Here is a 13,038-nt window from a genome sequence, read left to right as displayed (position 1 = left end):
CTTCAACCAAAATAGACATGTACTTGAAAAAAGAAACAGAAAAATAGAGTGTATAGTATGGGAAGGGATAGCTGATCAATTAATTCATTAGTAAAGAGCGAAAAAACAAAAGTTCAAAATATGGAATGACATGATCTCCTGAACAAAAAGGGAAAAGAATATCAAAAGTAGAAAGAGAGATATGTTATCAATTTCACGTGTATACTTCTGATTGGTTTTTTAGGATTTCCATTCAATAATTTGCAAGGTGAGTGGGGGAGGAAGGTCACGAGCATTCAAATTTCATTTCTTTCTTTCTTCAAGTTAGAGATGGATGTGAATGTTAAGGCTGACATGCTGTAAATTTATATTGCAATGCGTAGTAATGAAAGTTAGATTCTTCAACCAAAATAGACATGTATTTGAAAAAGAAACAGAAAAATAGAGTGTATATAATGGGAAGGGATAGCTGATTAATTAATTCATCGGTAAAGTGAGAAAAAACAAAAGTTCAAAATATGGAATGACATGATCTCTTGAACAAAAAGGGAAAAGAATATCAAAAGTAGAAAGAGAGATATCTTATAAACTTCACGTGTATACTTCTGATTGGTTTTTAAGGATTTCAATTCAATAATTTGCAAGGTGAGTGGGGGAGGAAGGTCACGAGCATTCAAATTTTATTTCTTTCTTTCTTTCTTCAAGTTAGAGATGGATGTGAATGTTAAGGCTGGCATGCTGTAAATTTATATTGCATTGCATAGTAATGAAAGTTAGATTCTTCAACCAAAATAGACATGTACATGAAAAAAGAAACAGAAAAATAGAGTGTATAGAATAGGATGGGATAGCTGATCAATTAATTAATTGGTAAAGAGAGAAAAAACAAAAGTTCAAAATATGGAATGACATGATCTCCTGAACAAAAAGGGAAAAGAATCTCAAAAGTAGAAAGAGAGATATCTTATCAATTTCACGTGTATACTTCTGATTGGTTTTTTAGGATTTCCATTCAATAATTTACAAGGAGAGTGTGGGAGAGAGGTCACGAGCATTCAAATTTTATTTCTTTCTTTCTTCAAGTTAGAGATGGATGTGAATGTCAAGGCTGACATGATGTAAATATATATTGCAATGCATAGTAATGAAAGTTAGATTCTTCAACCAAAATAGACATGTACTTGAAAAAAGAAACAGAAAAATAGAGTGTATAGTATGGGAAGGGATAGCTGATCAATTAATTCATTAGTAAAGAGAGAAAAAACAAAAGTTCAAAATATGGAATGACATGATCTCCTGAACAAAAAGGGAAAAGAATATCAAAAGTAAAAAGAGAGATATCTTATCAATTTCACGTGTATACTTCTGATTGGTTTTTTAGGATTTCCATTCAATAATTTGCAAGGTGAGTGGGGGAGGAAGGCCACGAGCATTCAAATTTTATTTCTGTCTTTCTTCAAGTTAGAGATGGATGTGAATGTTAAGGGTGACATGCTGTAAATATATATTGCAATGCGTAGTAATGAAAGTTAAATTCTTCAACAAAAATAGGCATGTACTTGAAAAAAGAAACAGAAAAATAGAGTGTATAGAATGGGAAGGGATAGCTGATCAATTAATTCATTGGTAAAGAGAGAAAAAACAAAAGTTCAAAATATGGAATGACATGATCTCCTGAACAAAAAGGGAAAAGAATATCAAAAGTAGAAAGACAGATATCTTATCAATTTCACGTGTATATTTCTGATTGGTTTTTTAGGATTTCCATTCAATAATTTGCAAGGTGAGTGGGGGAGGAAGGCAACGAGCATTCAAATTTTATTTCTTTCTTTCTTCAAGTTAGAGATGGATGTGAATGTTAAGGCTGACATGCTGTAAATTTATATTGCAATGCGTAGTAATGAAAGTTGGATTCTTCAACCAAAATAGACATGTACTTGAAAAAAGAAACAGAAAAATAGAGTGTATATAATGGGAAGGGATAGCTGATCAATTAATTCATTGGTAAAGAGAGAAAAAACAAAAGTTCAAATTATGGAATGACATGATCTCCTGAACAAAAAAGTAAAAAGAATATAAAAAATGGAAAGAGAGATATATCAATTTCACGTGTATACTCCTGATTGGTTATTCAGGATTTCCTTTCAATAATTTGCAAGGTGAGAGTGGGAGAGAGGTCACGAGCATTCAAAATTTATCTTCCACATTTACTCAAGGTCATGATGTCATGGGGTCATACACCAATTCTATTTTATCTGCCAGAATAGTACTTGAATTCAAATGAATTTTTTACATTAGCTTTTATAAACTATGTAACTTTTTTAACTTGTATACAAATAAACAACAATATATATACTACAAAACACAAGAGAGATATAATATTTTTAGTGATAATCCATCTTAAATTATAAGTTATTTTGTAAAAATACTTCTATTTTAATTATAACTTATTTTACAATTGTATTATTAATAAAAAAAATATTCTTTAATATTTATTTAAATTTTCTTAATTTCTCCTTGTTCTTATATGCAGTCAATCAAAAGTTAAATATAACTTATTTTTCATATGGTAAAAGGTTTTTCCATTTACCATGGTTTTTCCATTTATCATGTCAAAGAGATGGTTTTTCCATTTATCATGTCAAAGAGATGGTTTTTCCATGACACCTCAAATATATTTTAAAAGGTTTTTCCATTTTCTTGTTGTTTTGAAAAACATATGGTAAATAATGCATTCAAGTATCCATGTATGATTTGCATGTATATGACCCACTCATGGTATCGAAATTATTTTCTTAATTTCTAGTGCGAGTTCCATAGAGAGCATTCTCTATTGTGGGCCCTTCTACATTGTCTCTCTTTTCAACATGTACAAAATTCTTCCTCCTTGTTGTAAACTCTTCTTTGAGTTCTAGACTCCCAATTTATAAGGTATCCAACAATTTCAAAGCATTTTTCTTTGACATGATCATTCTTGATACAGTGGTCACATTTGAATTTTGAGTAATCAAATGGTATGACTTTATTAAAAAAAAACATGTTTCACTAGAGAAAAATTAACCTAATCTGAATATTATATCACTCCCTCCTTTTAATTTAAATTCAAATGAATTGCACTGTTTAGGAAAGGAGTCTTAATAATATGTGAATTTAAGATTAATGTGGCGAGCTTTTCTGAAATACACAATCAATTGAAGGGTATGGAAAAAATTGTGTTCCTCATATTTTCATGGAATGGATTATAGATTTATAACTTCTATGAAAAGTTAAAGATGATCAGGACATAATTTGCAGAGCATTAGCATTATCTATGGTCCTAATATCGCAGATATATACAAGCTAGTTGATATTTCCTAGTTTAAGTTGATCAACAAACAAAATATCCAAAACTACTTATAAATATCATGTCTTACACCTCTTTACTAGTAATGCAATTTGACATCCGTATAGCTAAAGATCAACGGCATCCCAGACTCAACCATAGATGCCTTCCATGGTTACAGAGATGAAGCTTTAACAAAACTATAAAATATAGAGGTGCAATCCTTCAGAAGAATCTGTGGATTTCCTTGTTCAGCCTTGAAAAGATGGAAGAAAGATGAAAAAAAACTAACGTTACTTCAAATTGATTAATAACTTGAGCCTCAAGGGAACTTTGAATGACAGGCCAATACACAAACATTGCATGAAACAAAATACACAGAACACTAAACAAATACAATAAAGACATGAAAATAAAACATACCAGGTTTCCATGATCAAGAATTAAAATGTTGTCCATATTTATGACAGTTGAAATCCAGTGAGCAATTGTGACCACCGTCATTCCTTTGCATTCACTGGATATGGTTTTTTGCAGCAGCGAAGCAGTTTGAATGTCCACACTGGCAGTGCATAGCATCTTCTTGTCTTCTGACCTTGAAGTGCTTTTGAGCGTGATACCACGAGAACTTTAGTGCTTCTGCTTCTGATCTCAAGTTCTTCTGATGCTTCCATAGACCCATGTTCTGATTCTGCCTTGACCATCTTCTGATGTCTTGCCAGACCATGTTCTGATGTTGCATGATGAACCTTCTGAGACAAAGCTTCTGAGTGCTGATTTGTGCATACTCTTTATATATTTCCTGAAAAGGAAATTGCAATGTATTAGAGTACCACATTATCTCACACAAAATTCATATCCTTGTTATCATCAAAACTAAGAATATTGATCAGAACAAATCTTGTTCTAACATCCTTTCCCTACGCAGAGAAGTATATTGTGCAAGTCTGTCGTGTCTTAGTGTGGAAGTTCTCTCGTCAACCATTACTCCTATAGACAAACGAAACAAACATTAATAATAATAATCAGGCTCAATACAAATGAAAAAAAAATGTAGACAAGATAAAATCGAAGATGCATTTCCGAATTTTGATGAAACGTTGAACAAAACCGAAAATGCATCTCCGGTAATACCTACAACTTTTCAGCTTTGCAATGGCGAAGCTCGGCCACCAAGACCTCGAAAACTCGGTCATTGATCGTAAAAACAACATAATTAAAATGTGTATTATGACTTTTATGCTTACAAACACTTAAAAAACTTGAATATTAGACCATAAAACAGAATTTGTAGGTGAAATTACATATTCTCTTAAAAGCTCAAAAATAACTTACAAGTGATTATTTTTTTGCTTCAATCTGGTTGAACACTGAACTTTGTCTGATGATTGGTGATTCTTAATGAATCTTTTGCAAAATGGGATGATTTTGACACAATGGGGTTGATAGGGTTTGAGTGTGTTTTGTATTTTAAAAATATTTTCTGAAACTGTGGGAGGGGAAGAGGCAGCACGCGTTTAAGTGCCAATACAAACCAAAGATGGATCGTCGATTCTATCAAGTAAGTGCATTTACGATTTGTTTCTGCGGGTAAAAGTTCTTCAGTCTTAAAAATTCATATTAATTTGGTTTAAAGCTGTTACGTAGGGTCTCGTCCACCAACACCCAGGTTTCCAAGGTTTTGGTGTGACCCAAAAATGTATTTCCGATTTCTAGAGACATTTTTGGAAATTCGCGTGGTGCATACGAAAAACATAAGGTGAGTTAAGAAATTCCCTAATAAAAACACATAAGTGGATTGGAAACACTCTGCTTTTAGTTTATGTTTGGTAATTTTTTATAGCTTAAATAGTCTATTGGGGCCTGTAAGTTGGCATGTTTTATATTTTCATCATTAGAATTTTTTTTTATTAAAATAACTCCTAAATGTTAGAATCTTTTTAGTTTAAATCCTTAAAGTTAAAATATGCAAGAAAATATGTAAAAAAAAAACATGCATATTTTCTTGTAATTTAAACCTTTTTCTTTTCGTGTTTCATAAGAAAGAGAAAAATTAACAGACTCTGAATATTATATCACTCCCTCCTTTTAGTTTAAATTCAAATGAATTGCACTATTATAATGATTTAAGATTAATGTGACGAGCTTTTTTGAAATACACAATCAATCGAAGAAAGGGTATGGGAAAAATTACATTCCTCAAATTTTTATGGAATGGATTCCTCAAATTTTTATGGAATGGATTATAGATTTATAACTTCTATGAAAATTTAAACATGATCTGGACATAACTTACGGAACATTAGCAATGATCTATCGTCCTAATTTCGCAGATATATACAAGCTAGTTGATATTTCCTAGTCTAAGTTGATCAACAAACAAAATATCTAAAACTACTTATTAATATCATGTCTTACACCTCTTTACTAGTAATGCAATTTGACATCCGTATAGCTAAAGATCAACGGCATCCCAAACTCAACCATAGATGCCTTCCATGGTTACAGAGATGAAGCTTTAACAAAACTCGAAAATATAGAGGTGCCATCCTTCAGAAGAATCTATGGATTTCCTTGTTCAGCCTTGAAAAGATGGAAGAAAGAAGAGAAAAAAAACTGATGTTACTTCACGTTGATTAATAACTTGAGCCTCAAGAGAACTTTGAACGACAGGCCAATACACAAATATTGCATGAAACAAATACACAGAGCACTAAACAAATACAATTAAGACAAGAAAATGAAACATACCAGGTTTCCATGATCAAGAATTAAAATATTGTCCATATTTATGACAGTTGAAATCCGGTGAGCAATTGTGACCACCGTCATTCCTTTGCATTCACTGGATATGGTTTTTTGCAGCAGCGAAGTAGTTTGAATGTCCACACTGGCAGTGCATTCATCCAAACAAAGAACCTAAGTGCATCACAATAATATACTGCTCAGATTTGGAAGAGGCATATCATATTATGTTGAGATACTTTCATTCATAATATCTAGAAATGTGTTTCTTTGTATGACGGAATGAGCTATAAGGAAGTTGTTGCTTAAGAAGATACAATCAGCATCAACAACTTAAACCCTGAAGAAAGATATATTGTACAACTGTTCTTACTTTCGAGGATCTAAGAAGTGTTTGTGCAATGCAAAGAAGCTGTCTTTGGCCAACTGAAAATGACATTCCCCCTTCCTTTAAAAGAATATTCAATCCTCCAGATACTTAAAAAAAATGAATAAATGAAATATTGCAAATTTAAATCTATGTCTCTGAAATCACGCATGTCCTCACCCATGTGTGAGGAAATTTTAAAAGATGTTAATCCCTTTTTCTTTTTTTTTAGTGGCACTGAGTAAATGATAGAGAAATTAAACAAAATATTTAAAAGTCATTTTTAAATGCCCGAAAAAAATAGTTAATATCATGGTAATGAAAAGTGCATCAGGTTAGATAGTTCAATCGGAAACAATCACTAAAATTGGACAAATAATTGAATCAATAAAAAAAACCAAAAATTTTGGTATAAAACCTATGTACACTAAAGTTTGGCGGCTGCCCAGGTTGAATCGAAATTTCATATGTTCTATTATTTTTTAATAAAAAAAATACAAAAAATAAAAAATTATTCTTATTTTTGGGAGAAGTGGGCTTTACATACGCATGTCTCATCTAATTCAAAATATGACAAAATAAGTTAACTTACTCTCTATGTGAGAATGTCAATAGTTCTATATTGGAGAAATACTTATGTCAAAACCAAATTTTATATATATATATATATATATATATATATATATATATATATATATATATATATATATATATATATATATATATATATATATATATATATATATATATATATATATATATATATATATATATATATATATATATATATATATATATAGGAATAAATAATAAAAAGAAAAAAAATTAAAATTAATTTAAAATTTAATTTCTGTATAAATATGAATTTTGGGGTAATTTTAATAAGAAAGGAGAGAGAAAATATTATTTTTATTTTTTAATTGATAAAAAAATTTAAAACCAACTTGTTATATTTGTTTCTATCTAAAAAATTTCCCCTACTTAGTTATTTCAACATTTAACTTTCAAAAGAAAAAAAATAAAACTAACAATCTTTGTAAGTTTTTAATATTTCAACGACACACACTAAAAAAATAAAATAAAATAAGAATAAAAAATGTGATTTAATTAAACTACTCAAATACTCACTAATGAAAATAATGTTATCTTTTGAGAATAATAATAATAATAATAATAATAATAATAATAATAATAATAATAATAATAATAATAATAATAATAATAATAATATTAATAATAATAATAATCTGTATCAAAAAGATTATAAACATAAACAAAATATAAATAAATAAAATTATTGGCTTTTATTCTAATAAATAAATTGTATAGATCACTAAATTTTGCAACTGATTTTTGAAACATAAAAGAAGTGTCATCTATAATGGAGTTTGAGATTCTGCTTACAACAACTATACTAATTTAGCTTCCTAACTAAACATGGGTAAAAGATGGTTGGTTAAATATGGCAATTTGAAAGAGGATGCTTCGACACGTGCATCAACATGAAAAATAATGAAAATTTTGGGAGTGTTTTATTATCATTCTAATTATTATTACTAGTATTTAAGTGTTTTTAAAAGTTTTATTAACATTTATATCTAGGATTTATTCTCCTTCAACAACCTCATTCATTAACTGCACTTGAAGAAAGAATGAAAGAAAATATGAAAAGTGCAACAGTCATTTTGGTGAAGAAAATCATTTTTTCATAGAGATCTACATAAAGTTAAGTCAGCCATGTGAGTGGGTTAAGTTGTCTTGTAGACTGACACACAAAAAATCAAATGGTACAGTGTCACGTGAATTTATTACAAATACAACACAACTGCTCTATTAATATTTGTTGCTAAAAAATTCTTGTTTTTTTAAAAAGACTTTATAAAACTTTTATACAAAATAAAATTAAAATGCAATTCAATAATCATTTCTGGATTTTTTTTTTTGCAAAACTTATTATAATTTAGGATGGGTATATGTAATAATTTATATTAATTTTTTTAAAATATGATAGTGTGTGTGTGTGTGTGTGTGTGTGTATATATATATATATAAAATTATTGGCTTTTATTCTAATAAATAAATTGTATAGATCACTAAATTTTGCAACTGATTTTTGAAACATAAAAGAAGTGTTCTCTATAATGGAGTTTGAGATTCTGCTTACAACAACTACACTAATTTAGCTTCCTAACTAAACATGGGTAAAAGATGGTTGGTTAAATATGGCAATTTGAAAGAGGATGCTTCGACACGTGCTTTTAACAGCAGTAAGAACATTCTTTAATACTGTATCAACATAGTAATGAGATTGAAACAAAGGAATATTGTAGAAACTAACCTCCCTGCAACTATGGTGTTTTTTTAAAAATGAGTTGATGATCTATTTTCCTAAAATTGCTTCTTCGAAGTTGTAGTATCTTTTTTTAACTTTTGGGCCAATAGAGGACTCAGTTGGTAGTTTCATTATTTTAATATAATACAAACAAATGCAAAAATATATTTCTGCATCAACTAAAAGTTTAATCCTTGAAACCTATTATATCCATTATCATTTAAAAAAATCCAGTTAAATATATTATCTTAAAATGTATAATAATTAAAAGTTTAAAATATTTAAAATTGTAAAAGTAAGGCTAAAGGTTTAACTATATTATCCCAATTGAGTTGTGTTTGGCTGTTGACTATTTCACATACTTGGTTTCTTTACAACCATGTTGTTTGTTTTGGATGTAAAGGCTTTATAACATATTGTATCATAAGTTCCATGCTTCATGGCTACAGTAGAACCAATATTGTGCAGTGTACCGGGCAACATACAATTTTGACAAAAGCATGATTATTATATTAAATAATACTATGTTTACACCATAATGAACATAGGAAAAGTACCTATACCATGTAATAGGGCCTAACATATTCATGCATTTAGAAGATATATCTAGTACAACATGGCAAGAGATTACAAAAAGCACTTTTGCATTTAAGGATGATTTGACATTGAGTATGAACAATTTTCTCCAATGCTGCGATTTCTCAGAAAATAGATATCAGTTGGTGCATAAAAATACAAAGTTTACCTCAATATCCAGTTCCCAATGTTATAAAGTGACAGCATTGGTATTGGTAATTTAAAAACGTACTCCTACTAAGCGAAAAAGGGAAGGAACTGTCTGAAAAAGAAATATCAAAATTCGGTTCCCAATGTTACAAAAGTGACATTATAATTAAAACTTCAATATCTGGTTTCAACCCTTAAACATAGAAGAAATATCAAGAAAAAATGCCCATTCTCAAAGTTTATATTACAAAAGTGACATTATAATTAAAACTTCAATATCCAGTTTTTTTGTGTAAATTTATATTGCAATGCGTAGTAATGAAAGTTAGGCTCTTCAACCAAAATAGACATGGACTTGGAAAAAAGAAACAGAAAAATAGAGTGTATAGAATGCGTAGTAATGCGTAATAATAATCTGTATCAAAAAGATTATAAACATAAACAAAATATAAATAAATAAAATTATTGGCTTTTACTCTAATAAATAAATTGTATAGATCATTAAATTTTGCAACTGATTTTTGAAACATAAAAGAAGTGTCATCTATAATGGAGTTTGAGATTCTGCTTACAACAACTATACTAATTTAGCTTCCTAACTAAACATGGGTAAAAGATGGTTGGTTAAATATGGCAATTTGAAAGAGGATGCTTCGACACGTGCATCAACATGAAAAATAATGAAAATTTTGGGAGTGTTTTATTATCATTCTAATTATTATTACTAGTATTTAAGTGTTTTTAAAAGTTTTATTAACATTTATATCTAGGATTTATTCTCCTTCAACAACCTCATTCATTAACTGCACTTGAAGAAAGAATGAAAGAAAATATGAAAAGTGCAACAGTCATTTTGGTGAAGAAAATCATTTTTTCATAGAGATCTACATAAAGTTAAGTCAGCCATGTGAGTGGGTTAAGTTGTCTTGTAGACTGACACACAAAAAATCAAATGGTACAGTGTCACGTGAATTTATTACAAATACAACACAACTGCTCTATTAATATTTGTTGCTAAAAAATTCTTGTTTTTTTAAAAAGACTTTATAAAACTTTTATACAAAATAAAATTAAAATGCAATTCAATAATCATTTCTGGATTTTTTTTTTTGCAAAACTTATTATAATTTAGGATGGGTATATGTAATAATTTATTTTAATTTTCTTAAAATATGATAGTGTGTGTGTGTGTGTGTATATATATATATATATATAAAATTATTGGCTTTTATTCTAATAAATAAATTGTATAGATCACTAAATTTTGCAACTGATTTTTGAAACATAAAAGAAGTGTTCTCTATAATGGAGTTTGAGATTCTGCTTACAACAACTACACTAATTTAGCTTCCTAACTAAACATGGGTAAAAGATGGTTGGTTAAATATGGCAATTTGAAAGAGGATGCTTCGACACGTGCTTTTAACAGCAGTAAGAACATTCTTTAATACTGTATCAACATAGTAATGAGATTGAAACAAAGGAATATTGTAGAAACTAACTCCCTGCAACTATGGTGTTTTTTTAAAAATGAGTTGATGATCTATTTTCCTAAAATTGCTTCTTCGAAGTTGTAGTATCTTTTTTTAACTTTTGGGCCAATAGAGGACTCAGTTGGTAGTTTCATTATTTTAATATAATACAAACAAATGCAAAAATATATTTCTGCATCAACTGAAAGTTTAATCGTTGAAACCTATTATATCCATTATCATTTAAAAAAATCCAGTTAACTATATTATCTTAAAATGTATAATAATTAAAAGTTTAAAATATTTAAAATTGTAAAAGTAAGGTTAAAGGTTTAACTATATTATCCCAATTGAGTTGTGTTTGGCTGTTGACTATTTCACATACTTGGTTTCTTTACAACCATGTTGTTTGTTTTGGATGTAAAGGCTTTATAACATATTGTATCATAAGTTCCATGCTTCATGGCTACAGTAGAACCAATATTGTGCAGTGTACCGGGCAACATACAATTTTGACAAAAGCATGATTATTATATTAAATAATACTATGTTTACACCATAATGAACATAAGAAAAGTACCTATACCATGTAATAGGGCCTAACATATTCATGCATTTAGAAGATATATCTAGTACAACATGGCAAGAGATTACAAAAAGCACTTTTGCATTTAAGGATGATTTGACATTGAGTATGAACAATTTTCTCCAATGCTGCGATTTCTCAGAAAATAGATATCAGTTGGTGCATAAAAATACAAAGTTTACCTCAATATCCAGTTCCCAATGTTATAAAGTGACAGCATTGGTATTGGTAATTTAAAAACGTACTCCTACTAAGCAGAAAAAGGGAAGGAACTGTCTGAAAAAGAAATATCAAAATTCGGTTCCCAATGTTACAAAAGTGACATTATAATTAAAACTTCAATATCTGGTTTCAACCCTTAAACATAGAAGAAATATCAAGAAAAAATGCCCATTCTCAAAGTTTATATTACAAAAGTGACATTATAATTAAAACTTCAATATCCAGTTTTTTTGTGTAAATTTATATTGCAATGCGTAGTAATGAAAGTTAGGCTCTTCAACCAAAATAGACATGGACTTGGAAAAAAGAAACAGAAAAATAGAGTGTATAGAATGCGTAGTAATGCGTAATAATAATCTGTATCAAAAAGATTATAAACATAAACAAAATATAAATAAATAAAATTATTGGCTTTTATTCTAATAAATAAATTGTATAGATCACTAAATTTTGCAACTGATTTTTGAAACATAAAAGAAGTGTCATCTATAATGGAGTTTGAGATTCTGCTTACAACAACTATACTAATTTAGCTTCCTAACTAAACATGGGTAAAAGATGGTTGGTTAAATATGGCAATTTGAAAGAGGATGCTTCGACACGTGCATCAACATGAAAAATAATGAAAATTTTGGGAGTGTTTTATTATCATTCTAATTATTATTACTAGTATTTAAGTGTTTTTAAAAGTTTTATTAACATTTATATCTAGGATTTATTCTCCTTCAACAACCTCATTCATTAACTGCACTTGAAGAAAGAATGAAAGAAAATATGAAAAGTGCAACAGTCATTTTGGTGAAGAAAATCATTTTTTCATAGAGATCTACATAAAGTTAAGTCAGCCATGTGAGTGGGTTAAGTTGTCTTGTAGACTGACACACAAAAAATCAAATGGTACAGTGTCACGTGAATTTATTACAAATACAACACAACTGCTCTATTAATATTTGTTGCTAAAAAATTCTTGTTTTTTTAAAAAGACTTTATAAAACTTTTATACAAAATAAAATTAAAATGCAATTCAATAATCATTTCTGGATTTTTTTTTTTGCAAAACTTATTATAATTTAGGATGGGTATATGTAATAATTTATATTAATTTTTTTAAAATATGATAGTGTGTGTGTGTGTGTGTATGTGTGTGTATATATATATATATAAAATTATTGGCTTTTATTCTAATAAATAAATTGTATAGATCACTAAATTTTGCAACTGATTTTTGAAACATAAAAGAAGTGTTCTCTATAATGGAGTTTGAGATTCTGCTTACAACAACTACAC

General features: G+C 28.7%; 2 long non-coding RNA genes across 2 annotated transcripts; both read right to left on the bottom strand.

The window, feature by feature from the left end:
* Positions 1 to 3,015: 3,015 nt before the first annotated feature.
* On the bottom strand, positions 3,016 to 3,869 carry LOC131648322 (uncharacterized). Its single transcript, XR_009298110.1, has 2 exons — positions 3,725 to 3,869; positions 3,016 to 3,557 (listed from the first exon to the last, which is right to left on the bottom strand). It is a non-coding gene; the product is annotated as an uncharacterized LOC131648322 (long non-coding RNA).
* A 1,756-nt stretch (positions 3,870 to 5,625) lies between these two features.
* On the bottom strand, positions 5,626 to 6,497 carry LOC131648321 (uncharacterized). The gene is made up of 3 exons (XR_009298109.1): positions 6,420 to 6,497; positions 6,053 to 6,220; positions 5,626 to 5,884 (listed from the first exon to the last, which is right to left on the bottom strand). It is a non-coding gene; the product is annotated as an uncharacterized LOC131648321 (long non-coding RNA).
* Between the last annotated feature and the right edge of the window lie 6,541 nt (positions 6,498 to 13,038).

The sequence above is a fragment of the Vicia villosa genome, linkage group LG2 (genome assembly GCF_029867415.1).
Source record: "Vicia villosa cultivar HV-30 ecotype Madison, WI linkage group LG2, Vvil1.0, whole genome shotgun sequence".
Lineage (NCBI taxonomy): Eukaryota > Viridiplantae > Streptophyta > Magnoliopsida > Fabales > Fabaceae > Vicia > Vicia villosa.
Note: the sequence above shows the minus strand (reverse complement) of the source record. Positions and strands in the feature narration are given on the sequence as shown.